General features: G+C 35.4%; 1 long non-coding RNA gene across 1 annotated transcript; it reads right to left on the bottom strand.

Annotated features, from left to right (window-relative positions):
* Positions 1-6,983: 6,983 nt before the first annotated feature.
* On the bottom strand, positions 6,984-11,344 carry LOC107321329 (uncharacterized). The gene is made up of 4 exons (XR_004307334.2): positions 11,203-11,344; positions 9,827-10,047; positions 8,137-8,328; positions 6,984-7,713 (listed from the first exon to the last, which is right to left on the bottom strand). It is a non-coding gene; the product is annotated as an uncharacterized LOC107321329 (long non-coding RNA).
* Between the last annotated feature and the right edge of the window lie 1,604 nt (positions 11,345-12,948).

Genomic DNA, 12,948 nt, shown 5'->3' with positions numbered 1-12,948 from the left:
AAGTTAGACAATATAATCTAAGTGGTAGATATCACACTGGGCACAGAACAGCATATTCTAAATGAGATGCTCACACTTCAGCATCGTGATTCATACTGAGATTAATGGGAGGTGAAAGAACTCACTCCCTCAGTATTTTTTACTACACTTGCATACATTGGAATATTTCTTTAATTTGACATTCAAATATTTCCTTACTTTGCCTTAGGGTAAGAAATGCAGAAGTTTTAAAGAATCATAATATTTTTTGATTTAGAAGGCACCCTTAAAGGTCATCCAGTCCAACTTCCCAAAAATGAACAAGGACATCTGCAACTCAACCAGGCTGCTCACAGTTCCATCCAGTCATTAAAACTTAACCAGTTTTATCTGGACAATAATGTGTTAAAGGATAACACTTGTTGACAGATCCCAATCAAAAAGAAGTTGCCATGATGAAGTCAGTCCTGTATTCTTTTCCGTCCTCAGTGAGTCATTCTCTGAATATACTAGTTTTATTTGAACACTGGAGCTTCTATTCCAAGTTCCCTGTGAAAGATCAGTTCTATTGCTGTTTTGCAAGCTTCTCATAACACAAAATTAAAATTACCTATATAACATCAATACTTGCTTCAAAAAATATAAGCATGCAGATCTAGTAATTTATTCACTCCTACAGAATAAGGAGCACAAATGAAACATACTGTAAGTGGCAAAATAAGTGGTGTCAGAAAGCCAACCAAGCACTCTCCATTTTAAGGGTTTTTTTTTACTACTGCTACTTGAAAATGTTGCTACCTTCAGATATTGTGGATATTCTGTGATAATTTCCATGGGAAAAGAAATACTATATGTTCTCATATAAGCAATGTGTCTGTACCCAAGCACTTGAAAGCCTCATCCCCATAAGGTCTGGGTAAGGTGTTCTCTGTATGAGGGAGAGGAAAAGTTATGCTACACCTTTTCCTGGCCAAAATCAAGTAATCTCAGAAACAGGTGGAAAAGAGTTCACCAATTCAGCCAATTACACAAACTACTTCCTGAACGCCACCTATCTTAGCCAGACTGGTGGTACCACACAGCCTGTGGACACAGCAGGAAGGAGCAGGAACTCTGCTACCAGCTCTGTGCCACCAGGATGTTCTCTTTGGATTAATCATTCCTCTCCACCTTCATTCCCATCTTTTTTAACCTCACTCTTCTCCTGAATACTTATTTCTTCCTAAAATGTGAATTATTAGGAAAATATTTCACATGTATTGCAGGTTTTACAAAGCAACTTTAGGAAGACTGCTACATAAAATCACATTTTGGAAATAGTAGCTGAGAAAGGCCATAGGTGATCCATAAATGTCAATACCTAAGTTCAAATGTTCTTACTAAAAGCTGCTTGAAGCAACCAAAGGCAGCAAAATCAAAGGGATATCTATCCCTTTTCCTCTTAGGAAAAAAAAAAAAAAAAAAGAAAAAAAAAAAAGACTGAATAGAAAGGCAATTAACTCCCCTTCTCATCCTTTTCAAATTAAAAAGTATATTTCAAAGGATGGTGAAGAGGGAGACTGTGTTTCAGGCAAGTTGAACGAGGACCCCTAGGAAAAGTGAAGGAAATCCAGCAGTTATAATGTTATCATGGTTTTACAATTTTTGGTTATCAGTATTCCACATTATAACATCGTGTAGTACACTGGGAGTTAGAGTTGATGCTCTAGGTCCAGGCATGTGTCCCAGAAGAGAAGAACTACATACCTCAAAGGACTTTGCATTCAGAGAGGAGATAGATAAAACACTTGACAAAGTCAAGAGACTTCTCTCTTACCCCTTCTGCTTGCCCTGACTGCACATCTCACCTCACCATTAAAGTAAGGCCCAAACTAGTTCTCCAAGAACACGGTTCATCAGAGAGAAAGGCACTGAAAAAGTTTAGTGATGAAAAAGACAGTCTCATCCTCTTATTCTGTGTGATTACATGCCACAGTGTTTCAGAGCATGGTGGGGATGTACATATGTGGCCACCTTTGTCAGTGCCTCCCCTCTCTGAAAGCCTGAAGGGCTGACAAGGAAAAGAAAACCTGGTACTTCTAAACAGACTGACTAGTTCAATTCCAACAGATTTTATAATAGCACTCACATATTTTCTCCAGATTGACTGCTGATGAAGAGTAAAGACCCTGGGCTAAGTAAAAATCTGAAAAAAAATGTACGAAAATCTAACAAAAGTTTTCCTTTGACTTCATTTTCAGCTGGTTTCTACATACCTCTACCAAGTGTGATTCCACTGAAATTCCCAACTCCAGTGGTCTATTCCTATTAAGATCCTCCTCAGGATTTTTGGAAAAGGATTAAAAAATGAGTATGGAGAAATAAAAAGCCTCTCTTTCTGGTACAACCGTTCTACTTTATCTTGCTGACCATTTTCATTTGTGCATGAAAGGGTCTACAGCTTTCGTGAGAGACTGAGATCATTTTAGCACTTGCGGATAATATGGCATTGTGGCATAATATGTTATGCTACATAGATATTTTTATACGTAATTAGATTCAATCAACGAGAAAAACTGTGACCAAGCCCCAAAAATATTGTTAAATGTTTTTGTTTTTGTTTTTTTTTTAAAAAAAAAGACATATCTGAAAAAAACACATTATTATTAATATGCCCTCCTTTAAAGTTCATCCAACAATTTTAAGCATAATAAAACTTTTGTTTCTGTTCTTGTTCTAACATGCAATTGTTTTTCCAACCATCATAATAGCTTTATCTTACACTTCGGAAATTCTCTTAATAGCTTGTTTCTCTTTTGAGCAAAGTGACTACTAGAAAACACAAGAAATTTTCAAGAGATTAATTTTTTTACTAACATCTTGAGTCATATAGCTTCAATATATTCACATAGTTCAAGAGCTCAACTAAAAAGCTCCCTTCTTTCATCAAAGTTCAACATTCTCCTAAAGCACTATTTCAAAATATTAATTAAAACTTTCAACATTTTGTTCCATTCAAGGACTGAAACAAAAATTCACAGATGCCAACTACAGACACAACTAATTCAAAAACAGATGAATATCTGAAGGCTTTTGTCACAATCTGTTATTTGCTACTTTTATCCCAGGCTGATGAATTTAAAAGGACAGTTCTTGGTCTGTGATTTTCCTCTAATGTTCTTTACATTAGATAATGCATAAAGTCTACCTACCTTACAAATGCTGGAATAAAAGCAGAATACTGGAAGGGAATGTTGCAGGCTTTTCAATGCAGGGCAATGTAACCACTGCGCCACACCAGTAGGAAACTTAGTGAACTACTAATGGATCTCAAGATGGACAGCCTTTTTTACGTCTACTGGCGCTAGTAGGATCAGACAACATACCCTAACTTGAAGGACATCTTATATGTTTTTTCTTTTAAAACTAAAAGGTCATAGAGCTTATGTTTGTTTTTACAGAAATTTCTAAATGACCAAGGTCATTTTATTTACTTATTTACTAACACTTCACATATAACTTTCTTTCTCTTTTTCTTCTGCTATCAAGATCAATAAAAGGACCAATATAAAGACATATTCTGATTTTCATTTTTTTCTGAATTATCTGCTTTTTTTTTCTTTTTTTTCTGATATTGTTTTCTGTAATAATCTTGTCCTCTATTCTGTAAAGAAGCAACCCATATTATCTGTCATTTCCTACAATTAAGGACTGAGATTCCAATTTCACAACAGTGAGATAATATACTTTTCCCCCAAAACTTCAGCAGTTATTTTGCAGTAAATCTATCCCCTAGGCCTCTGCTAAGCTGGAGCCAAGATATATGCAAACACACAAATGCAAGGCTTTCATCTCTAAAGTGGTCACTCAGAAAAGAAAGGAATAATACATTTGAAAATTCTCTCGCTTAGATGTGGTGCAGAAGTACACCAGCTTTTGCTTAATATTAAAGACACTCTTCAAAGCCACAAAAACAAAACATTTATCAGTGTGGTATACACTGAGATAATTGGACAACACTTCAAAGGTTTTGTTTTCAATCTTTTCTTATCACTGCTATTCAAGGAAAATATATCTGTACAACAGTATAAAATAAAATTAACTCTGCAGTTAATCTGACAAGATTTTGGAAAAAAAAACATATATGAAAATCTATTACATCCTGTTTAGTTTTTGAAAAAGTGAAATAATCAGGTCAAGTATTTCAATTTTGACAAACTTTAAAAACACTGACATCATTAATATGGTTTCTGAGCCGAGCACTTATCAGCTCTACTCTAAGAAGGGTGAAGAATAAGCTGAACAAGGTTTCCAAAAGAGTGCAAATAAGGAACAGATATATCCAACTGACTACCTGACAAGCTGCAGACTCGTAAATATTTTCAGGATATGTAAACCAGAAACAATAGGATGTACCCATCCATAAATTTGTGTAATTGAAGAACACTCCAAAATTAAAAATAATAAATAAATAAATAAATAAAAAGACTACATTCTGCCCAGAAGCCTCTTGCAAGTAGAAAGGGAACTTCTTATTACTGTTTGGCTGGTGGTACAAAATCTATTCATTAGACCCTCACCTAATACTGGCAAGTTTACATGTGTATTTTTCACAAGTTTGGGGAGTATGTAATCTTCAGTATCTCACATTAGTTTTCTTCCAAATCTGTTAATTTGGAGAGATAAGTAAATGCATCCATGTATGTAAATGTCCCAACTTTTGCTTCCTGCGTTCCTCCTACCTCACTCTCTTAATGTTTAAAGGCTGCAGAAATAATTCCCACAGTCACTGGAAGCAAACGAAATCAACACAAACCAAACTGTCTCTTTTGCTTATGAACCTGACTGCTTATAAATGAATATAATTGCTGTACCATTTTTTCCATTCACCTTTCCTGAAAACACAGTAATTAACTTTTTCTGGACATGTCAATAGTTTTAGAAAGCCAAATAATTTGTTTCAGTGTTTGTAATGGGCTGGATATACAAAAAAGCCAGTAACTGGATGAGTTATCTAAATGGACAGCATATTGGGTGGATAAACATTAATCTTTGTGTTCAACCACACAAAACATGTTACCACTGTATCACCTACAAAAGTAAAACAATATTTCCTCAGATGAGCCTTCCAGCATCTAAATGCCTTCAGATCTACATTGAAACTGACACTGGTGTTTGCTAGAGTTTGAACATCAACTTTTTGGCAACTAAAACCAATCCAGAATAATTAGAGTTGTCTGGCTTTATAGAGCAAGACATTCACTCTTGAATAGAAGTCTACAAGAGCTGGAGGTTTTGGCAGTTTGATGATCAGTTTGAGCATTTCCAATTGAGCAGACCAGACTGGAAACTCTGGGGGCTGAGACTGAGCCCTTGGATATGACATACGGTCATGCAACCCCCCAGTTTTTGAACCCTCTTGGTGGCTCACGTATATCTAATCATTAGCAAGGAAAGTAATATAGTCTCAGGCCTTCTTTATTCCCTGAAGAACAATTTGCAGTCAAAAGAGAACCATCAGACACTATTAAGAATCAAGCAGGAATTGCCCAGTTTTCTTCCATTTAGACAAAACAAAAAACCAAAGACAATTTATACACATCCTGAAGAAGTACCTTTTAACTCTAAACAAACAGCTTTAGACATTTCTAAGCTAACATCATTGCTGTTCTCACCACGAAGATATTTTGACTTTACATTTCACAATTATCACATAATTGAGTGAATTCTAATTTATCTTCCCAAAACTAAAAAATAAAAATATACAACTATTACATCCATTTAAAATCATTTCAATCTCTAGCTAGTCTTGTAGAGATTACAAGGAAAAATAATGACTAATGACGTTAGCCAGTAAAGCACTTTCTGGTTCAGCCTCATATTCAGACATACTGACTAAAACTCTATGTGGACACTTAAAAACTTTGAATTTCTTCACAGTCATAGAAATTTGGCTGGACTGCACATACATTCCACAACTGTATAAATATCCATCCCTACTGGAATCAAGTACTTACTTTTCTGCCCAAATATTCTGCAAATAAAATACAGAATTAAGAAATGCAGATATAATTTCTGAATAGAGACTTTAAAAGCATCAAACTAGCTTATATTTCTTAGCTCCATCTTCTGTTTTCCATGTGAGGTCAGCATACTATTTGTGTCACTGGAACTGACTTCTGAAACTCATGCAAGAATGTCGGCATCACTACCTACAACTTGTATATAATTTTCTATATCCTGAAAACAGTAATTTACAAGGGGGAAGAACTGAAAAGTCATGACATGACAGAATTACTACTGCTTGTTTAAACTGTGACTTTCCTGTTTTTTTGGTTGCGTTTTTTTTTTTTTTTTCTGGTTTTTTGTTTGTTTGTTTGCGGTTTGTTTTTTTAAGTATTTTGGTTCTATTAAAGATGACACCATAGTCTGAATTCCTGAGGTTTATGATTATTATTTCAGGAGAACTGCTAAAATTCTTGTAATTTTTAGTTGCAAGTTGCACTATTACATTGTGGAAAAACTTAAGCTTAATTCCAGCTTCATTTCACTAACGCAAACATGCTTAAATCTCCTGTAGATGATATGTGTTGGAATCTACAGCCACAACACTATGCAAAAGGTGTTTCCTGAGCAGAGAAAAGCCTTGCAAATACTATACTCAAGTAAACACAGAAGCATTCCAAACGGAAAGGAGTTCCTCTGCAAGATACTCAGTTTGAATACAGTTAATAAATAATTGAAAAATATTTTCTTTTCAAACACAATCTGCCTTTGAAAGGTGCAGAAATGGTTAATCCAAATAGTGAGAAGAGCTGCAACCTTTTCCAGATATTACTCTGACTAATGAAGTGAGAGGTTAAAGTAAACCAGCCAAACTATATTTTGCCATAAAATTGTGTCCCAGAACAATCTACTGAAAATGAGAAGATAACAACTGAGGCCCTGAAGGATTTGTTACTGTGACTGATTCTGTTTAATGTGTTCGTACAAATTGTTTGGAAAAATGACAATGGCTGTAGTTTGTTCAAGTCTGCAGATTTATTAAAAAGGGGGAATAATAGTTGGCACCATGTCAGGGGTAGCAAAGAAACACAGGGAATCTGAATAGGGTAGGACAATAGGGAGTAGGAGATCATGTGCAGTGTCAAGAGATATGATATAATGCCTTCAGGGAGGCCCAGAAAAGGATTAAAAATAACTCAAGTTTGACAAGCCATAGGGAAGATAAATCATAGATAATGACAAAAGAAACAGCATGAGGACAGGATCACAGAATTTGTGTCCCCCGACAGTAAGAAAGTTGAAAGGTCAATGAAGAATAGGTAGGCACAGGCACTTACACTCTGTATTCTCACCAAACAATCAGACAAACATTTTGAGTTTTAGAAAAGCAGTCAATTGTAGATTTAATATCTTTCTAAAATTGAGTGGTGATTTGTTTCATCCTTAGCCTAACCAGAATTTTCCTAGAAGTAAACAGAAAATAAAATCACAAAAAATGTCTACTGTTATTAGTATTATTATTTTATTTTACTTTTGTGGTCACTAAGATTCATAACACATTTGGAAAAATCTAAAACAAAAACAGTTAATAACCAAGAAACTGGTCATTTACCTCTATTATGCATACCATAAGGGAACTGGAGAATAGTTTCCCTTCTCTTTTGGCAGGTTACTTTTCAGAGACATTGCTGGGAGTTGTGCTTAGTTTTGTTTTGGCTTGTTTTTTTAGCTTTCATTAATTCTATTTCCCTACAAAGAAAAAGAGAAGGAGAGGAGAAGCTAGAATACTCACAGAAGAAGTGGTGGTCATAAAGAGAAATCTCTAAAATGTGAAAAGTATCAGTGCCATACCAGACAGAGCACGTACAGCAACAAATAAGCTCTCAAGAGGTTCTCAGTTGGAAGCCAGAAGTTTCCTCTAGTAAGACACCAGCACTCTTTTTTAACTGCTTAACATAGGCCAAAACACACACAAACATCCCCTTGAACTTCAAACTGTTTCAGACATTCTTCAGCCAGGCTGGAAAACATCTATTTAAATTATTAAGAGCGAGTAAAGAGCATTATACATTTTAGGGGGAAAAGAAAAGGGAATTTTCTTTTAAAAGAAAAAAAAAAGTAAAAAAAATTGCAGTGAAGAAGTAAGAAATGAAGAAAAAAAAGAAAACTTACCTGCTTATATAAACAGTTGTTTAAAGTGTAGAAATAAGGGTAAAAAGAATCCCGGTCAAACTGTGCATAGAAGTGGAGAAATGAAGTACAGTGTTATTACTGGTATTCACAGACAAAATTATCTTGAATACTCTACAGAAATTAATTTTCTTCAGACAATCACTGGCCATGGTTCTCTGAAGTATTACAGTCCTGGAGACAAGAAGAAAATGAATTATCTATGAATACTGTCTTATCCAGAAAAGCAGACTAGAGTTCTACTCTGTTTTTCTGTACCATTCAAGGTGCAGGAAAACTACCATGTCTTTGATATCTAAATGACAAATTAATAACTGAAAACAATGGGGTTCTTCTTTGTCTTTTGTAGACTAGTTATAAAATCAAATAACCAACACACCAAAACATATGTTTTGACATATTCATTAATATTGATGTTACAAATTAGCTTTAAACCTGCATGTGAAAGGCACTGATCAGAAACATCAGATTTTGCTGTAAAAACAAGATATTAATAAAAATCTAGAGCCTTATTCTTGTTTTTCAGCTCTAAAATATGTTGTTTGATAATGTAAATAACTGCTGGGGTGACTCCAACTGAATCTTCCAAATCATTAATAATGACTTCAAAGGGGAAGTATTTTATATAACAATCCTTGTTTGCGTATTTGTTTCTGGTCCATTCATTAAATCATCTTTGTTCATTAACTTGAAGGTATATTCCACTCCTTTCACGGCCGTACTTAAAAGAGGGAACTTTCTGAGATCTTCATTACTTATATGACATATAAGTTATATGACATATTGCAACAACTTTTGCCAAGTTCTGCATTTCTGAAGAAATAGCTTTTGTTTAAAGAAAAACAAAAAGAAAACAAACAACAAAAATCACAAGTATTTTTCTCTCAGTCCCATAAGAGAATAGTCAAGAGTTATATTGTCAAATTACATTCAGTCACAAGTAAGCTAACTAGTAATTTGTATTAGAAAGGAAACATCGATACTCCATCTTTAGGTGTAATATGATTGACACATATGTGCACGTGCATGCTCAAAATTATCTGTCATGTTTCCTATTTCCTCCAGAAAAACTTCTATGATCAAGAAGTTATTTTGCTTATTATCATGAGCAATACCATTAATATCTTTCACAAAATTTATTTTTAAGAAAGAATGACCCTAAGTATTGAAGTAAGCACTGAAGATGGAAAAAAAGTCCATGAAATTGAAAATAAGGCAATATGGAGAGAGAGCAGAAGACTTCCTCCTTCTAAATTTCTGTTCTATCGGCCTACCTCCATTTCCTATGGCATTTCACATTATCGTGAAAGGCAAAATGCATGAGATAGGTGGCTGTAGAATCCCTTGTTCTTTTCCAGTGACTGGTGATAATGTTACTGATGTTCAACCCATAACATTTTGCTTTTGGGCTTCCTCTTTCATTGCAGCTATCAGCATACCCACAGGAAACCCACATTCCAATAAAGAACTTTTAGTTATTGATAGAATATTCTCAAACTGAAACAGACATTAACTTAAAAGTATACATTCACAAAGAGGTATTTGCAAATTTGGCGGCAATCTGTAGAAATCTATAACTGAAAATATTCAAAGTAGGAGTTAAAATTCAACTGTAAAGGAAAAAAGAATAAAATGCTCCAGACAGATAACGTGCCAGGTCTCACACACATACCTTTCACACACAGTTTCTAAGGGTCCAACTGGGGCTCCAAGCTTTTTCCACAATGCAAAAATGATCAATAACACACTTAAGTCTATGAATTTTCTTTTGAATGGGGTTCAAGCAGACATTCCTTTAAAGATCCATCAACATAAAATTTCTTTTCTTCCTCCTCTGGTCGTAAATTAAAGCTTGTGTCCTGGTCCAGAAGAAAAAGGCTTGCTGTAAAATATCTGAAAGCCAACATAACATTTCTTTAATGAATACAGCTCATATTGACTGGAGGAAAATAAAACACAGTATGAATCAATTTATGCCTGTTCTGACTATGCATTTCATTGCTAATGCAGTGCAAGACAAATCTAAATAGTATTTGGGGATTATTTGTGCTTTTAATCTGATGGGTTTACTGTTGTTTTTGTTGTTGGTTTTTTGTTTGTTTGTTTGTTTTTTAGAGGAGTGAGTGGTAAAGTGCCTATCCAGAAGTTTTAGTTTAGTAGAAATTCACAGCATGAGAGGCATGAGTTGCTCAATCACTATCGATATCTACCTCCCTTGTTTCTGTTGCTAGTACAACATCAAGATTTTGTGATACTGAAGGACAACTGGCATTTTCCTGGAGGTACCAGCAGTGTGGGTGGCAGTCTCAGCTGTGTCCTGAGGTGGGTATATTGGAATGGGTTGGACACGAGTATGTCCAGTAGGGTGACATTAGAATATCTGTTATTAAGATATGACAAAGGAACAAACAAAAATGCTGAAGGCTTCTATTCATCTCTGCCTCTTTCAGGATGTTCTGCATTATTTTTTGCCATCTTTTGTTGCACAGGTTAAATTGTCTCCTAGCCTTGCCCAAGACAAATGCAGCTATCGAAGTGCCTGGGGTCGAACACACACATCTGCACTTAGACACCTAATGAAACAAACATGGTGCCAACAAAAGCTCTTGCTGATATGCAAAACCATTTATTTTCCTCAAAATTTAAGATAAGCTTTTTTGGGGAAGACAAATTATGAATCAGATTAAGGTCCCATACTTAAATAACTTGGTCCTTTAACTTTGCTTCTTTCCCAAAGAAATTTGGGAATATTTACTGAATTTACTGAATGTGGAAGATGAGAAAGCTCATAATTTTGATTATTTGGTTATTAAATTCTACCTCATAATATGAGGCTCAGATTGTACAGTTCTGTCACTTGTATAAACACAAAAGAAGATGCAACATATGAAGTCAAACGATAATCCCACAAGAATTATTGTAATGACTTTGAAGTGAATGGAATTGACATCAGATGAAAAATGATCCCAAACTTTAAAACGGTAAATAAAGTGTGCAAAAAAGTGTTCTCTTTTCACTGTCAATATACATGCTGTTAAAAGGAATTACCACGTGTATTGCAAGAAATCATGTGCTCTTTCGTCCTATGGGATGCAAATGAGATACTCGTCTTCGGAGAATTATTGAAACCTGATGACAAGAAGCAGATGAAATAAGATGCTCTTAGCTTAATAGTTGCTGTGACACACATCTGTGAAAGAAGCAGAAGATGAGTGAAATCAGCCTTACATGCTGACAGATGAACCTCAGCTTATTCTGATACCAAATCCACTTTTACCTCCTTTTTTACTAGAAAGTTGGATAAGACATCTTGTTCTATTCTAACTCTTCAGAGCAGTTGCTCTTTTTCAGATGCTGGACAAGTAAGAATTCATTGAACATGAAAAAGCTGAGACGTATGTTATGACAGCCTTTTTGTTTTTCCTTTCTTTTTTTTTCAGAATACAATCTACTGAATAGATATTTTAATAGGCCCCGTCTTCCTTTCACATTAGAATTTATCATAAAGGAATCAATTGCATGGAATTTGGTCAAGTGCAACTTTTGACTCCATGGAGACAAAAGCCATAGTAAATAAACAGCTATGGTGTCCTTTTCACTCAAATTACATTTGCCAAGAACGTTTCTGACTATGAAAAGAAGTACACATAAACACGCACATACACCAGGGAAATACTATGAAAATTATATTAAATAAAAATAAAAACAAAAACCTGTTAACATTGTTCATTTCATCCCCTCTTTTAGGATTTTCAGTAAGGGTTATGACAGTACTGTAGGAGCAACGTGGAGAGCACAATGCTCCACAGCATTGAAAATTACAGAAGGTATGACGTACATATCTATATGCTGATTTTCACAGTACAAATCATTTATTCTCTCCCAAATCCTATTAGAAATAGAATGCAGATTTAGCTATGTGGTTCAAGACTCTAATCCGGTACATATTTTCTATTACATATGTCCCCAGACACACAGAATAAAAAATAAATTAATAATAATAAAAAGAGAGATGAAAGGAGAAACACAAATAGGAAGAAGAGACAGAATTAGCATAACCAGTTTAATAAGAACAGAAATCAAAACTAAAGAAAAGATGGCAGGATTTGGACAGGTGTTCCTAGGAGCAAAGATTTAGCCACTATGACTGTGTAGTCAAGAATCATAAAGTCATCAAGGTTGGAAAAGACCTCCAAGACCATTCAGTCCAACTGTCTATCTATCACCAGCATTTCCTACTAAGCCATCTCCACCATCTCCCTCGGCAGCTTGTTCCAGTGTCTGACCACTCCTTCAGAGAAGAATATCAGGTTGATCAAGCAGGACCTGCCTTTCATGAACCTATGCTAGCTAGGCCTGATCCCTCATTTGTCCTGCACATGCCATGTGATCTCCCTCAAGATGATCTGCTCTATAACCCTTCCTGGCACTGAGGTCAGGTTGACAGTCCTGTAGTTCCCCAGATCCTCCTTATGAACCATCTTGTAGATGGAAGTCATTCTGGCAAGCCTCCAGTCCTCTGGGACTTTTCTGGTTGACCAGGAGCACTGATAAATGATGGAAAGTGGCTTGGTCATCATCTCCACCTACTCCCTCAACACCCTTGGGTGGATCTAATTCAGATGCATGGACTTGTGGCAGTCCAGGCAGAGTAGTAGGTTTCTAACTGTTTCCAACTGAACTGGGGGGAGTTTATTCTGCTCCCCATCTAAGACTTCCAGGCCAAGGGGTAAAGTATCCTGAGGATAACTGTTCTGACAGATGAAAAGAAGGCATTGAGAACCTCAGCCTTTT

Source organism: Coturnix japonica, chromosome 1, assembly GCF_054131305.1.
Source record: "Coturnix japonica strain WE chromosome 1, WE-NBRP24, whole genome shotgun sequence".
In the NCBI taxonomy this organism is placed as follows: Eukaryota; Metazoa; Chordata; class Aves; order Galliformes; family Phasianidae; genus Coturnix; species Coturnix japonica.
The sequence above is the reverse complement of the archived record's forward strand: the minus strand, read 5'-3'. Positions and strand labels throughout refer to the sequence as shown.